This window comes from Lepidochelys kempii, chromosome 7 (assembly GCF_965140265.1).
Source record: "Lepidochelys kempii isolate rLepKem1 chromosome 7, rLepKem1.hap2, whole genome shotgun sequence".
NCBI classification, from domain to species: domain Eukaryota; kingdom Metazoa; phylum Chordata; order Testudines; family Cheloniidae; genus Lepidochelys; species Lepidochelys kempii.
In genome coordinates, this window is record NC_133262.1 from 98,526,800 (window position 1) to 98,542,667 (window position 15,868).

The 15,868-nt window shown below is 40.9% G+C and overlaps 1 protein-coding gene across 3 annotated transcripts in view; it reads left to right on the forward strand.

The window, feature by feature from the left end:
• The window catches only part of STK32C (serine/threonine kinase 32C), a 253,843-nt gene that overhangs the window by 211,717 nt on the left and 26,258 nt on the right, over positions 1-15,868 (forward strand). The gene's annotated exons all lie outside the window — the stretch shown is intronic.

Here is a 15,868-nt window from a genome sequence, read left to right on the forward strand (position 1 = left end):
TGCTTCCTTCTGATTCTGGTCTCTTCTTCCTTTCTAAAACAGCTGGGAAGAGAACCTTCCTTTTATAACTTCCAGTCCTCTTTATCAGGTGACCCCTTAAGTCAGGCTCAGTGCCTCCCCGACATCCAGTGATCAGTTGCCTGGTTACCAACCCATCTACAAGGACTTGTTCTTTTGGATGGTAGCCAAATCATTGACCTAGGGTGCTTCCATTCTAATAAACAATCACCAAGGTTTAATAACCTTCTGTTGTTAGCCCTATGTCAAAGAATTTCAAACTGAGGTGGAGATAAAAAGACAGCAGAGAAGGCAGAACAGCCTTACAGTCAAAATGGAATTTGTAGTTTGATATATAGATACATATAGAGAGTTCATAATCACAAATAGAATTCATAAATTGAACATAGATTCCCCAGATTAGCACACCATGCTATGATCTGGTGTTTGAAATTCTGTATATTGTCCCTGAATCAGTCATCAGCTGGCAAAAATAAATAATAATGAGCTCATTTCACTAACAATGGACTCATAATTATGCCAGCTGCTCAGTCTGTAAAGGCTTTTCTTTTTCTTCCCCAGTAGAAAGGGTAAAGCTCTCCTTTTTGTTTGTCTTTCTGCTTGATTTCTAGGATCTCTTTGGCACTTGTCTGTATGTGGGGGCAATATAGAGCTTCGCTACTGCAGCAGGAACTACATGAAGTGCTGGGGTTCACTGACATGCAGTGGGAATGCATTTTTAGGAAGGTGGACCATGTACTCTCACCCTGGTTGCCCAGCTATGCTGTTTGGGGGTGAAAAAAGCCATAATCCTGCCTCCTCTCTGTATACTCTGGGGTGTCTAGTGCCTCAAGGGGATGCCAGTAGACATCCTCCCCGTTATAGCTATTATCTCATTGTTTTCTTGTTCTTTCCTGTCTGTCTTCCTGCCTATCTCCATCTGCAGATTCCTGTTTGGTTAGATGGTAAACCCTTTAGGGAAAAGGTCGTCTTTTGGTTCTGTGTTTCTACAATGCCTAGCACAATGGGGTCCTGTTACTTGACTAGTGCTCCTAAGTACTATGGTAATAAAAGCAACAAGAGAAAATGAAAGCCTTCCACTGCGCTTTCTGTCTGGGGTTCTAAGAGAGTTCTCTGTTCATGCACTAATTTTGAATTCTTTCTGGAGATCCCTGTACAGGAGTCAAACAGGACTAAATTGTTCCTCTAAGGCACAGCCCTGCAACAGGTAGTGTAAAAATAAGCACAGGAGAAATTCTGGCTGATTCAGCATCTGTTCCTTCTCTTGGTGCCCAGGGAGTGCATGCTGGAGTGGCAGCTCACCTTAAATGGGTGCAATGTCTGTTCCTCTCCATTCTCAGCCACCTCTTTTGGCTAATGCAGAGAGTGGGGTGAGGATCATGGCCCTCGCCTCCCCACTCATCAGGAAAGTCTATTGCTGCTGAGGGCACTAGTATCTGTGCTCCCTAGCCATAGTGCAGTGGGCTCATGTGCAGGGACACATGGTAGGGGAGGCTCCTTGAGCTCTCTCTTCCCCTGTGCTCCCTCTTAGAGACACAAACACAACCTGAACCATGGCACTGACTTGACATTTTCCTCATAATTCTGGAGTCTCCAGCATAAAGCCTTTCTGTGCAAGCTCAATAGCTTCATCTGCAATTTAAAATATATCCAGATTGCTGTTCCAGCTACATCAGTTCATGTACCAGTTTCCTTGACATTTGGACATTTTGCTGATTATCTCAGAAGCTTTAAATGGATGTAATGGATGTATTTGCTGTCTGCACTACAGAGAGTGGAAACTTCTGACAGTGGAAACCATGGGGACAGCTTCACAGCAAATAGTCAGCAAAATTAGCCCTGTTCTGTTGTGTGAAACATCAAAGGTGCCAGAGAGAAGCAGTGCAATGTCTTTCTTGGAATAGAGAAATAAAATCATATTAATGGTTAAATCTCTTGGGCATAAAATAAATATAATACATTAGATATCGCTCTTTGACTGCCTTTGCTGATAAAGGCAAACCTAATACACAGTGTTTAGGGGCGATTTAGTGAGCAGGCCCATTGGTGTCAGTGGTGACTCACTAGAGCATGGTCTGAGGAATTTGGACAAAAAGGTTGAAAACACTTTACAAACATGAGCTAATTAATTATAACACTAGTCTCCAAGCTAAGTGTTATCCCTCTTTTACAGACAGGGAAACTGAGTAAAAAAGTTTGGACAACTTGCCCAGGATTACACAGAGTTCTGATGTTCTCATTTCACAGTCTGCTGCTGAGAATTACTTGTCTATCAACTCTCCTAGAAGATTGCTATTGGACATACTGGAATATAATTTTCTATTGGACCCAAAATAAACCAGCAAAAAAGAACAAACCATGTAAATTTTTAGCCAATTCAGTTAAAAAGTGTACCAAATATCTGTGAGAAGTTTTACACAGTGTAAAAACTTCAGTAAATACTCAGGTATTACAAAGTATGTTTTCAACCAACATTAGTTCTGTTTTCTCAGAATCATACTCTCCTGGCTCTCAGGAGCAGAGATGCCAATGATGCCATATACTCACTAAGTTTTATTTTCCTTCCATATGATCCCTATTTCTTTTAAGAAGTTTCCATCTCAGAGAAGGGAATTTGGAAGTCAGTATTTTAGATTCAGTATTTAAGAGCTACATGGCAAATAATTACTGCATTCTAGTCCTACTATGATAGGATGCATAAAGAACTCTGGAAACATTTTGACAAACTTTAGTAGCAGCTGTTTAAAGAAACAATTACATTTCTTTGTGGCTCTACCAAGTGTTGTTTGTCTTTTCATTCAGAAAGCAGAGGTAAGTTTCATGACTTTAGAACTACTATCCACAAGCTTAGGTTTCCATGTATTCTGACCTACTCACAATTTAAAATTAACTTACCTGAAGAAATAGAATAATTTGCAAAGAGAAGTCAACCCACTTTTTTAAACACTACATGGCTCACTGATCCCTGTTTCTGCCCATATACCAGTAAACTTAAATATGTTTTGGAATAGAGACCTATACTGCCCCAGGTTCAGCTGAAAATGGAGTGTCAGCTGTGGATGGGAATACAAGACATTGTCATTCTCCGGATTCTCAAAGTGAGATAGATATGGGAGATGTGAATTCATATAGTCTTTCCTGAATAGTAAATGTAATTTCATTTCTAAACCCTTTATGCTTTTAGTGCAATAAAAGTGAAGGCAGCTGTAAACAAACCATTTGGCGGCAGCTGAATGTTAGGGTTATTTGGGACTCTATTAAATCATTTATATGAAATGTCTTGAGCCAGTTGATCCCTATCTTCTGCAGCCTGAATCTGGCAGAATTGCATACAGTTTTTCTAATGACCATATTTAACTTCTGAAAATTTTCTTCCATGCAATAAGGGACTACATTTTGCAGAAATTAGGACAATACCCCCCTTCTTTCTGCTGTCTTCCATGCTATGCAATATAATAGAACCAAGATAGTCTTGAATAATGGATCTCAGATTAATTTAAAGATAAGGTAACTTTTATACTTTAACTTTTTACCAAGTAAATGCTATGCATTCTGGTACCATAGACAGGACTCTGGCAAGCAGAGAAATAGAAAGAAAAAAAAAAGATACAGGTGTATGTATATGGTGTATGTATATGCTACATGTCTGTGTGATCAGAGAAATCTTGCAACAGATTCATGCGGGGAACATAGATGGCGATTCTAGGAGCTTCCAGTGACTGAATTAGTTGTTAGCATAAATTAGAGCAGCATCAAAGCCTCCCTATTAGCCATAAAAGCAATTATAATAATAAAAACAGTGCAGACAGTGCTGGAGAAAACGTTGTCCTCTTGCTTCTTAGGGGCCCAATCAAGACTTCCATTGACTTTAATGCCAGTTGGATTAGGTCCCACAAAATCAGACTCCAAAGTAATAGCCATACTCCAGGCAAAGCATGAAACAAGGATTATATCAACACTTCTAGGTGTCAGAATTCAAGTGTCCCCCTCTCTTTGCACACACATCCCCCAACCACATGCTGAAATTCTTGGTTTCAGAGTAGCAGCCGTGTTAGTCTGTATTTGCAAAAAGAAAAGAACATGTGGCACCTTAGAGACTAACCAATTTATCTGAGCATAAGCTTTTGTGAGCTACAGTTGCATCCGATGAAGTACATCAGTTGCATCCAATGAAGTGATCTGTAGCTCACGAAAGCTCATGCTCAAATAAATTGGTTAGTCTCTAAGATGCCACAAGTACTCCTTTTCTTTTTGAAATTCTTGGCTAACTGAAGATAATTCCTATGTACTCCCATTAACATTTTCAAGAAGCCTGGGAACAAAGATTTCTAGAGAGCTTGAATAAATTGGGATGATTTTGTATTTTCTTGGTGCAATTACATTTCATAAAACTTATTTATTATGATTACAGGGTACAAGAAGCTTTCATCCTTTTCTCATTCATTACACTGTTTCTGGTTTCCCGCATGTAAACAAGAAGCAAAAGTAATTAATATCCTACAAAGTATATGGTAAGCTGTTACAAATCAAAACCATTAATGTAAGGTTGTCCATGACACTTGGAATACATTTCCTGCTCCTTAAAAATGCACACTGAGAAATCCATGGTCTTCATACCTTAATATGAGATGAACTGAAATCAAAGAGTTTTTTGGGTTTTAGGGTGGGTGTTCAATTTCCATGGCTAGCCCCCAGCTGAACTACATAATATAACACAACATTGCCATTTTTAGGGATGCTTTAGAGCAATGACCATTTCTGGTTAGAGTGGTGTAGGCAGCAAGGAAATGGTAAGAGTAGAGTTGTTTTCTTATAGTCTATAAAATGTATTTCTGCAAGGTTTGTGTATTAGGTTGTTTTAGACAGAGTCAAATGTTACTTGTGCATACAAATATTTAATTATTTTTTTAACCACTAAGTATTATCTTTAAAAATGTTCTATGGTAGTTATGAGCTGGCTGATTTTCCATCCTAGAAGATATTATGAGCGATGGTACAGTTCACCAGGTCTGTAGCCTAGAAATCACCAGTGGCTTTAACAGAGGTTCACAGGTTCAATTGTACATACAAAAATCATGAAGCCATGGGTGTAAAAACAGGCAGATATACACATCTCCTGGTCAGTGTAGATGGAAGGCCCCTGGGGTGGGTGATGGAGGGGGAGTCTGCCCGGCCTTCATCCCACAGTGGCAGCTCCTGAACCAGAGGACTGGGCCTAGCTCCCCTCTGCAGGCATTGAGACCTGATTCATGGAGTTACAGCCCCACTCAGGTTTGGCCAGGCTGCCTCTCTGATGGTGCCCCCTTCTGCAATTTAGCACAGTGCATCCATTGAATCAGGAGGCTACATCTGCCTCTGCTAGAAACCCATTCTTATAGGATTAATTCCAATAGAAAATAACAGTGCAAGTAATCAACCACTGGAATAGCTTACTAAGGCTTGTGGTAAATTCTCCATTGGAGTCTTTCAATCAACATTGTGTATCTTTCTAAAATATATGCTCTAATTCAACCGCAAGTTATTGGGCTACCTGCAGGAATCACTGGATGAAATTCTATGGTGTGTGTTACACAGGAGGTCAGATTAGATTATCATAATGGCCCCTTCTGGATTTAGTCTAAAATTAAAGGTGCTGCTTGAAAACTCATGAGTTTGGATAGGCCGGAGAAAGGTTTGCGATCCTTGATCTTTATTGATTATGTATCCTTTTGGGGAGAGAAAATAAACTCTTTTGTGAAATTCTTTGTAAATGGTTATCGCAAACCTCTCTGGTCCTCCCTACTCTCCATGCTGTCACCACGACCCTCATCAGGAAAAGCAGCATCAAGGAAAAAGAAGTAGTTTATTTTCTCCCCCCAAAAGAGTATATAATCAGTAAGGATCAGAATCTCTATTGAGATCTATCCCTTTTGTATCACTCAGGAAGCACAAAGGTGTCAGCAACTGGCTACAAATGGCCAGCAGAAAATTCCCCCTGCATAGAAAAATTTCCTGGCTGGGTCTCTGCCCTTCTACTCATCGGCTGCAGCTTTGGGGATGTACCAGGAAAGAGAGTGGCATACCAGGCAAGGAAGGGGACATGTCAGAGGGGCTCTGCTGTACCAACTCTTCACGGACATGGGATCCATTAAGGATCTCATATTAATGGCATATGTTAGAATAGCCCAGCAGCTCCTCTAAGCATCATTGAGACTGACCAGGGTTGGCACATACCAGCCACCAGGAACAGAGAGCCGTAACTAGCTGCCTCAGTATCCCCCTCTTCTGTGCTGGCGTGATGTGTATGTCAATGACAATGTAGTTAATGTGAACAGCAGAGAGGAGAGTTTATTGGGCAAGTAGAGTGCTTTTTTATATTCTCAACATTTTTGTTTTCAAGATGTATGATTGTTTCTGCATCACACACTCAGCCAGCATGCACTAAACTGTTTTGTATCAGAATCACAAGAGCAGCAAACATTTGGATCCATGAGGCCAACCCTATTCATTTCCATTAGAGCAGGGGTTCTTAAAATTTTTCTTTCTGAGCCCCCCCACATGCAGTAAAAACTCCACGGCCCACCTGTGCCACAACATCTGGTTTTCTGCATATAAAAGCCAGGGCTGGTGGTAAGGGTTAGCAAGCAGGGAAATTGCCCAGGGCCCAAAACCACAGGGGGCACCTAGAAGCCAAGTTTCTTAGGCTTCTGCTTCAGTCCCAGATGTCGGGGCTCAGGGCTCTGGGCTTCAGCCCCATACTGTGGGGCTTCGGCTCTAGTGAGTCTAATGCTGGTCCTGTTTGGCAGCCACCCTGAAAAATACTCTCGGCCCCCGGGGGGCCCCGGATCCGTGGATGAGAATCACTGCACTAAAGTTCATAATACCCTAACACAGTATGAAGCACAAGGTTTGTGTTGTTGCAGACATCTTAAAACCCTTACAAGATGCCTTCCCATTTTTCTCCCCATCCATCGCCTCTATACTAATAAACAAGTCATTTGTCCATCATTTTCCGAAGGCTGAAATCTTGATGCCTTAGTTCTAACTCCCACTCTTAGTTAGCTGCTTGCTGGAAGGTTTTCTGACTCTGTTCCAAGGGGAATTATGATTTCCAGGAGCAACAATAAGCTATTAGTGTGTGCTCGCTTGCTTATAATTGTCTTTTAAATCCTTAATCTTTTATTGACAAGTATATTTCAGTTAAAAAAATGCTATATGGAGATGCAAGATAGAAGGGAGTTCCAGAAGTAGCATATAATGAGCCATGTTAGAGGATAACATCACAAAATACACCCCCAAGTTTTAATACCAACATCTTGTGAAAACAGAGAAGGAAAAAGAATAGCACCAAAGAAAATAAGATGATAAAGAAAAGAAAGATGGATGACAAAGCAGACAAAGAAGAAACCAAAGAAACATTGTCAGAATTTACTAGCCTGCATCGATAATCATTATGATATTTAGTGAATCAGTGCTGTGGTGCAATTATCAAGCTCTATAACTATTCTATGATACATGTAATATAGAATAAATGTTGACATTATCTAAAATATAGTGCCTGATTCACCATTGTGTTATTCCAGATTAACACCAGAGTTGCTATAATTTAATCACTATTCATTCTCAATAATGGACATGATACCAACAATTGCTGGCACCAAGAGGTTAATGTGTCACCTTTTTCCTCTCTTCAGTTCTGATGTTAATGGCCTTACTGCTGTGTAAAGATGGAATAACACAGCGGTGAGTGAGGCCTATTATCTCTTTCATATCTTTTGCCAACATGACCTCTATTTCTAAAGAAATGGAAAAGAGGAACAGCTATCAGTAACTGAGTGTCAGTTGCAGCTGTTAGCTACTAGCTTTTCCACTTCAGCTTCCTTTAATAACAGCAGATATCATATTGCAGAAAATAAGATTAGAGTTAGACAGATTTCATCATGCAGCCATGTGTGTCCAGGTTTAGGAAATATTTATTACCATTATGCATATAACCAGTAACGGTGGTGGTAGGAAGTGAAAGAAATAATAATCAGAGAAATAATGTGATGATAACCTTGAACATCCACCAGCTGCTACAGGAAGCAGATAGATGGGATCTTGGTTTAACATCTTTTTTCACAGTAAACCTTTCAACAGCTAGGTATGTGTATACATATTTAAATCCATAACATTCTTGTTCAGTAAGAATCATATTGGTAACTGCAAGATAATACCCCTAATTTCAATTTGTATCTTTAAATTGGATATTTTTACCAAGCTAATAGTAACTACCCATTATGCTGTCTCTTTCTAGCTGTAATATGTCCATGGTAATTTTATATTATCTACCATTAATACTTGCAAATTGTTATTAATGGAAGTATTCTGGAAGTTTGGAATAGTTGAATGGGTTAGTTTATTTTTTCCCCCTCCATGTATAAAACTCATCTTGTTTGATTTTGATGTCATATAAATATTCTCTTTCTAACAATATTACATCACCCACCTTGTGTCTCCAATATCCTGGACCAACATGGCTACAACAACACTGCATACAACAATGGAAGATATTGATTCTTTCTAATGAGACATGAGAAGTCACCTTGAGGTCAGTCTTAGTCTGCCGTTCCAGATGAGGAGCTATATGAATGAGCTGCCAAATTAATTTTTTGGAAAATGTGTGCACTGCATTGTAATCATAAGTATGTCTGATAATTAAAAAAGAGGACGGACATAATTATACCATATGTAGAATTTTCATTAGCTTATTTTAAAATAGTTACTTTGATCGTTAGACAGGTTTCAGAGTAGCAGCTGTGTTAGTCTGTATCCGCAAAAAGAAAAGGAGTACTAGTCTCTAAGGTGCCACAAGGAGTCCTTTTCTTCTTGATCATTAGAGTTTCATTAGCATACAGAAGAATCACAGAAAGACATTCCAAAGGAAAAATTAGCCAGTATCTACAATCAAGCTGACTGATTTTGCTGTATTCCACAGTGCTTGAGGGTGCTGGTGGGGGAAATCACAAATTAACCTTTTGATACCAACAATTGCTGCCATCATATCTGCTGCTGAATAAACATATCAAGGACAAGACATCGTGACTCTTGATGTCCAAGGCAATGATGGGTTTAATTGGTTAATTGGAATTTGACATTTTCACTGATAGAATCCAGAGGTTATGCATTATTGCAGTCTGATGAGTGAAAGGTGATGTATGTGTGAAGCTTTCTGAGGTAAAATCACTCCCAAATTCTGCTTCAGAAATACTCTGATCCTACCTAGTGCTTTCAAGTCAGTGAGGATACTCCATGTAGAGTGCTGAAAAATAAGGTCTTTTGCAGCGAGGGTGACCAGACAGCAAGTGTGAAAAATCGGGACAGGGTGTGGGGGGTAATAGGAGCCTATATAAGAAAAAGACCCAAAAATCGGGAATGTCCCTATAAAATCGGGACATCTGGTGACCCTATTTGCAGCTTACATACCCATTTTGGGTTTCATTTAATTTGATATTTCTTTTTGTGTATCTTCGGGTATGTCTACACTGCGAAGTTGTCGACAAAACTTTTGTCTTTCACAGGTACTTAAAAAAGCCACCCCGCAAAAGACAAAAGTTTTGCCGATGCAAGTGGCATTGTGAACGCAGATTTGTCGGCAGGAGTGCTCTTCTGCCAACAAAGCTAACGCCGCTCGTGCAGCTGGAAGTATTTTGTCAGCAAACGTGTCGACAAAGTACCGACAAAGAGCGTTTACACACGCTGACTTTTAGCAACAAAGCCTTGTCGCTAAAAGCTGCGTGGTGTCAACAAGCCGTCATCAGTGTCTTTCTGTACTTTCCTTTGAGATCAGTGTTTTAAACTAAAAAAAAGTGACTTCTTTTGTAACTTTTGTTAAATTTGTAAAAGGTTTTTTGTTTTTAAAAAAGTTTCAACTAAATCCAAAACCTTAGAACTCTAAAGAGAGATATTATTGCTGCCAATTGCTATTATACATCATTTACTGTTTATTCACATCAAGTCTGATGCAAGGCCTAATAAAGTCAATTGAAAGGCTCCATTGACAATCGGCTTTGGGGATCAGACACTATTCCTTGTGATATTTAACACTTGAATGCATTAGCACACATTGTAAATTATCAGTGGTAGACAGGGAAAACACAAAAATCTACCCTGAACCATAAGAATATTTGACAACAAAAATGTAGTTCCATCCTGAAAGTAGCCTGAGAATCACAACTGTGATCCAAGTAAGTTAAAAATTGTAACTGGAACTTATTTTGTGGTAGTGTGAATTGAGTGTACAAAATCTTTAGTCAAACAAGACTGGCAAACAACTCATTTAAACTGAATTTCTGGCTAGTGGAGGAACTCACTTCTGAAGGGAGAGGATTGATATAAATAATATGGGGTTTCAGTATATATGTAGTGTTTTAACAGTTAACCCTTTGCTTTTCATTACATCATAAATATAACACAAATAAATTGTTTAATCACTTTCTCTGATATGAACTAAATGATTATGCTTTTTCAGAATATAAGGAACAGAATACTAGTAATAAACTATGTGACAGATTGGTTTCAGTCTGTCTGCAGTTCCCATTTGATACAGAGTAGAGCTAATGTCAAGAAGAAAATCTAAGAATTCTATAAGCCATGTCTACTAAAGTCAAAGACAGTGCAGAAAATGAGCTGTCTGTAAATTGACATCTTCAGACAAGGAGGTTAATCATACTCAAAAAAGATCTAACAACAGACAATCAGCCCGAGAGTGGGGTGAGGGAGTTGCAAATGTGGCCAGAAAGTCCCTAGTTGTGTGGCTCTACCTTCAAAAGCATATTTAAGGTAAAAAGTGACATAGGAAAAGCAATAATGAAACTGTTTAGCCACAGAACTGAATACAACCCTCAGCGAATTTGGAGACAGACCACAGGAAACACCACTTTGGATCTATGTCTGTACTACAAAGTTTGGTCAATATATGTTATGTTGGCTTACAGCTGCCAGCTTCTATATGTCATTCAGGCATGTGCACAGTTGATTGCTTGCATTGGTGCTGCATGTCCTCATCACAAGTAGTTGCATCAAGAGAAAATGTAATACACCATGGGTAGGTATTCCAGTGTGCCCTGCACCACCATCTGGTACAAAGCCTTGTGGGATGTTTTAGCAGTGCTTTGTGGGATACCAGCAATTCCCTCAGGAATTTTTGGGGAATTATGGGTCAAGTTCCCACAATCCCACATTCTCTATCCCATAATGCTTATTCCATGCTATAATTTCATGCCATTTTTAAAATTTCCACCGCTTTTCAGTCTCTGACATCTCTCTGGCAGACGTTTGGCTCCTGCACAGCTCAGCTCAATTCTTATGACTATTGCTAAGACAGGACACACAATTCTCCTGTATCAGTGGAACTTCCGAGACTACTACAACCAGCAGTGCAATGAGGATGATGAATGGATGAAGAAATAAAAATGCCAGGTTGCTGCTGGCATTCATACACTGGCATTCATTCCACTTGTTAAATGAGCACTGAGTGGTGGGATCGCATTGTAATGCAGATCGAAAATGATGAGCAATTTCTGTAGAACTTCTGGATGTGAAAGGCCACATTCCTGGATCTGTGTGCTGAGCTCTCTGACACAGCGATACCAGAGTAAGGGCAGCACTGACACTGCTAAAGGGAGTGGCAGTCATGCTCTGGGTGCTTGCAATACTGGATTGCTGTTGGTCAATGGGGAATCAGTTCGGAGCTGGGAAATCCACAGTTGGGGCCATTGTCGTCTGAGTGTGCAAAGTCATTTAGCATATCCTTCTGCATGGGACCGTGACTCTCAGCAATGTGCAGGAAATAGTAGATGGATCTGAAGCAATGGGGTTCCCGAACTGAGGTAGGGCAATAGATGGGATGCATACTCCTATTCTGGCACCAATTCCACTTTGCCAGTGAGTACATACACGGAAACGGGAACTTTTTCCAGGGTTCTGCAACCACTAGTGGATCACTGGGGATGCTTCACTGATAATAACAGTGTGGGCTGGGCAGGGAATGTGTATGATGCTTGCATCTTTAGGAACAGAGGACTCCTCCAAAAGCTGCAAGCAGGGATATTCTTCCTTGACTGGCATATTCACTTTGGCAATGTTGACATGCCAGTAGTAAATCTGGAGGACCCAGCCTATCTCTTGCTCCTGTGGCTCAGGAAGCTGAACGCTGGCCACCTTGACAGAACCAAGAAAAGATTGAGCTACTGGCTGAGCAGGTTCAGGTTGACTGCTGAATGTGCATTTGATAGACTCAAAGTGCAGTGGTGATATTTACTAACTACACTGGAACTCAGGAAGGCACACAGTCCTATCGTTATTGCTGCATGTTTCTATTACATAATATTTGTGAAACAAAAGGGAAAAGGCTACTGGCTAAGTGGAGGGCTGAGGTGGACCTGCTGTTTGCTGAATTTGAACAGCCAGACACAGAGGCTATTAGAAGAGCCAGCTGTGGAGCTATACAGTTGATGGAGTCCTTTACAAACTCATTTTAATAGTCAGCTATAGTTGTGTTATACAATGCTTTGGGGAACTTGTGTGCCTGTTATGGATTTGTAATGTGGCAAATGTGCTTGGTGCAAACTAGTAAATATACTCTGCATTTCAAAAAAATAAAACTTTATTGTGTGCAAATAAATGGGAAACAAAGTTAAAGTGCAAATAAACAAGTTAAACATTTTAGCAGCACTGTAAGAGTGTGATGCATCCTTATAAAAACGGAGTAAAACATGCATGTTTACGTATTCAATATTACAATGTTTCATTCATGGTAAAAACAAGTAGGGGACTGTGCTTTCTGGCTTATTCTGTAGTTATCACAGATCAGAATAAGTCTAGTCATTGTTTTATTTGTTTTCCCCTGCCATGGAGTGGTAGGGATAAGGGTTCATCTTCTGCTGGCACCTGGTATGCTGTGGGGTAGAGGGATCAGTGATCATAGGGTTTTCCATGGAATGGCAAGGCAGCTGTGTATTCGGTCTTTGGGCATTTAGCTCAATAAATGTTCTGCAACATTTGCGTTTGTTGCCTGAGCAAACCCATAATGTCCTGGTGCACTTCCTGCCTTACTTCTCTGATCTTTTCCTCTCCTCCAACAACCAGTCTTTCCATTCCTGGCCCTTACCCTGATTTTAGCCATTTGGCCCCTCCAATCCCCATGTTCACAGTCAGCAGCTGTGGAGCACTGGAAGATATCAGAAAACATGTCCTCCCTGGTCTGCTTCCTTCTTCCCCGCTCTGGGTCAGGCATTCAGCAGACATGGAGGGGGCACCTCTGAAGGCCTCCATGCTAGAGGCTGCTGATTAAAACATACAGATACCGCATTATATTTACAGTCACAATGGCAAGGGAAAGGTAAGTCTCACAACTCTCTTACATTATTTCCATAAAAACCTTTAATAAAAAATGCTAATTGTCACTTTAGCTTTGAAGGACCTTGTTACAGCATCACTCTTCAGCTTAAGCCATGGTTAGTACAGAGTAGTATGGGGGCATGGAAACTGTTGCACGGAAGGTTTAGATGCTGGCTGCTCCTTGGTATGAGTATACAGAAAGTGTAGTAAATATTGCTAATATTTTCACATGCAGTGGTGATTTTGACTAACACCTCACTCCTGAGGGTGACAAAGGTCCAGAGAACATTGCTGCTACTGGCATCCCAAAGCTCCTTGGTCCATATGTTGCTCACTTGCTTATTGTAATGGTGCCAGCAGAACTCACCACATGGGAGGCATGGGTCTGTCTCCTGTCGCCTGGGAAAACACAAGGTTGCCATCCCTAGAAATGTTCGGGAGAGGGTTGCAGAGCATTTCCATGAAAGTTGAGAGATTGTTGAAGAAGATAAGAGAGACATCCTCTTCAGATAAACAAAGTACTCCCCCTGGGGAGAATTGTGGGGCCCCTGTCTAGCTCGACAGGCCAAACAATGGAAAAGCAAACATCAGCTGTATCTCTTCATTCTACCTCTATCCGGAGGAGGGCAGTGATCTGTTGTGGATTGTGTCAATTGGACTGCTATACTAAATTTTTTTGAATTAATTTCCTAACACGTAGTAGTTCATTAAAGTGTCAACTAAGTATGCATTCTAAAGCATTAACTTTAATTGTATTTCCAGTGCTGGTTTTAAAAGTAAAATGAAGAAGCAAAAGTTGATGAATTTGTTCTCTAACTGGGCCGATGGGATAGGTGCTATTTTTAAACAGGGAAACAAACTGCTTGTAAGGAATAATGCATCTGTGCATGTACCTGAGCTCCCTTCCCCTCCATCTCCAGGCTTATCTGTGCTTGCCTGGTGAGACTGGCTCAACTACAGTGGAGTTCTGAAGAGCTCCTGGCTCACTGCAGGCTTTGAATCACCCTCCACTTCCCCCATCCCCTCTTCATCCTCCTCCCTGTGCACTGCAGGAGTTATCATACCTGGGTCTAATGCAGGGTCAACAGTCACATTCGGCGTGCTGGTGGAGTTCCCACCAAGTTTGGCATACAGTTTACAGTAGAAGTGGCCTCCTGGGTAGCCCCAGATTTGTTGTTGCTATCCCTCACTTTCTGATAGGCCTGCCAAAGTTCTTTGGCTTTCACCCGGCATTGATTCTCATCCCTGTCATGCTCAAAGTTTAACATCCCCAGTGCAAGCTTCGTGTAGATATCTATGTTCCTTCAGCTGCTCCTTAGCTAGGCTTGCACAGCCTCTTCTTCCCATAGGCCAAGGAGATCCTGGACTTCTGCTCTACTCCAGGCAGGAGAATGTCGAAGTATAGCTCTCTGTCAGTGCAGAACTGGCATGGTCAGATGCTCGCAAAGGTGGGCTAGAAGGTTTGCTCACCAAGGTGGCCAACCAGGCAAAGGCATTTCAAAAACATGCTGAGGTTTTTAAAGAGGGTGACCTCTGGGCAGTAGAGTTCAAAATTGTGACCAGAGTGACCACTGTCATGGGGGCTGGTGCATTGTGGGATAACTGCTGGAGGACAATTAGGGTTGACACAGTTGATGCAGTGTCTACATTAGCACTATGCTGATAAAAATAGGTCAACTCTGGCTGTGCATCATTTGGCAGGGGTGCTGGGGGGGAGGGAGGGCTGTAATTGTGCTTAAGTTGATGGGAGACATATTTAGGTTTGGATAATACAAACCTATGTTGAAACAAGTCGACTTAGGTCAATCCATCTTTGTAGTGTAGACCAGGCCTGGGGAAGGAGATGTTTGTGATAATAAGACAGGCATATCAAAGGAACCAGAAATGCACAAGAGGACTGTGAAAGAGACCTAATACTATAAGCTACATGGGACTGATAGGCTTGGTGGCCAAATGGATCACAAGGGAGAAAAGAAAAAAAGTGCTCCCTAGAAATGTAAGTTACTTTACTGTAACTAAGCATGAATATGTACCTGCCTAGCTTAACTCTTTCCAAGTATGAGACTAGATCTGTTATACAGTCTATTTCTTATGTCTTAATCTTGTTTTTAATTTATTCTTAAAGAACCTTCTTTTTAAATAGACCATTTGAATCTTTGTCAGTTGTCTGCAATTTCATAAAGCCCATCCCTGAGCGATGAAAAAAACTAAGCAACAGCAGCGAAGGAAGGGTGTCTGGACTGGAGCACTCTAGGGCCCTGATCCGTGGTGGAAGCTTTTAGGAGCTAAGGCATAAAACAACAAATACTGCTATGAATAAAAGGGCATACCTGACCCATTAGGTGTGCCATTCACAGGGCTGCAGTCATATGGGTACACAGGGTGTGCCTAGTGCCTAGATGGGAATTGAGTTTAAAGGATGTCAACAAAATTCAGATCTAGATTTTGATCACTCCACAGTTCGGGGATGTTTGAATGTGGGATTCTGATT